Source organism: Ambystoma mexicanum, chromosome 1p (genome assembly GCF_040938575.1).
Source record: "Ambystoma mexicanum isolate Mex_15411 chromosome 1p, UKY_AmexF1_1, whole genome shotgun sequence".
Lineage (NCBI taxonomy): Eukaryota > Metazoa > Chordata > Amphibia > Caudata > Ambystomatidae > Ambystoma > Ambystoma mexicanum.
Genome location: NC_090921.1, coordinates 1302071185 through 1302072620, shown reverse-complemented (window position 1 = coordinate 1302072620; position 1436 = coordinate 1302071185).

The following is a 1436-nucleotide window of genomic DNA, read 5'->3' as shown; positions in this document are numbered from 1 at the left end:
GGAGCAGATCAGAGTCTCAGGGTGGGCAGTGCAGGGTGTCTGGACCTAGGTCTTAAGGATGAGTGATTCCTTGAAGAGGAAGGCCTTGAGCTCTTTCCTGAACTGTAGAAGTGATGGGGCAAGTCTGATACTCACAGGGAGGAGGTTACAGAGTCTTGGAGCGTAGACAGGGAAGGCTAGTCTTCTGGTTCTTTCCTTCCTACACTGTTGTAATTCAAGACTGCACATTTCCTTACTACTGGTGGATCACCGGCCTCTGGAGATGCTCAGTTTCTCAATGGAGGTAGCTTGGGGACTTCAGGGTGACAGCCTTGCAGATGATGTAACAAAATTTGAAGATATGGGCTTGCAGTGGGAGGCAGTGCAGTTCGATGAGGGTCGGGGTGATGTGGTTGAATAAGCAGAGCCCTCTAATAAGCAGCATGCAGGTCATATTCAGGGGTGCCAGAGTAGTCACCTGAAGGAGGCCTTCCAAAAGGCCATTGCCACCAGCCGGGCGGCAGAGGACCAAGGTTTGGACAGCAGATCTGAAGTAGTTTTCTCGGATGAAGGGATTGATTTCCTGCAGGAGAGAAAGTTGGTACAAAGCGGTTTGTGTCTTCCTTGCTATGTAATGCTTGAACAGGAGGTTTCTGTCAATGTTGAACACAAGGGACTTGGCACAGCGGGCCAGCTGGGGTGTGAATCTCTTGAGGTTCATAGCAGGGAGCCGGGTCTGGATGACAGGGTGATCGTTGTTCGCCAGCAGTAGGAATTCAGTCTTGGAGTGGTTGAGCTTCAGGTATGCACTGGACATGGATCAATGCAAGGCAGGCCTTGAGCCTACGGATGTCTAATATCAAGGATATCTTGCGGTAGATATGCGTGTCATCTGCGCATTGGAGAATGTGGTTGTGGAGACAGGAGGGATCTGAGCAGTTCCATGTAAAGATTGAAGATCACAGGGTTCATGATGGATTCTTGCAGGACTCCACAGGTGATGGGTAGAGTTGGTGATCTGGAAAAATAAATGTGTTTGTATAGTTGGCAGTTCGAAGGTAGGATTTGAACCAGCAGAGGATGATCTCGCTGATCCCCATGTGGCGATGTAGATTGTCGGTGAGTGTCTGGTGGTCTACCGCGTCAAATGCTGCTGAGAGGTCAAGAAGAACTAAGAGGCAAGGATGGCCATCATCAAGGATTTTAAGGGCATCGTCGATCACTTCATGGTAGCTGTTTCTGTGCTGCATCTGGGTCTGAATCCAGATTGGTAGACTGAAGGAAGTTATTGGCTTCGATGTACTGGAAGAGTTGCATGGCTAATGCTTTCTCAAGGTTCTTACCTAGGAAGGGAATATGGGTGATGGCAAGTAGCTGCGGAGATTGTCAGGCTCTAGTGTTGGTTTCCTAAGAAGCAGGGGGATTTGTCCAGTCTTGAGGGTCAAGGGCAAGGTTCC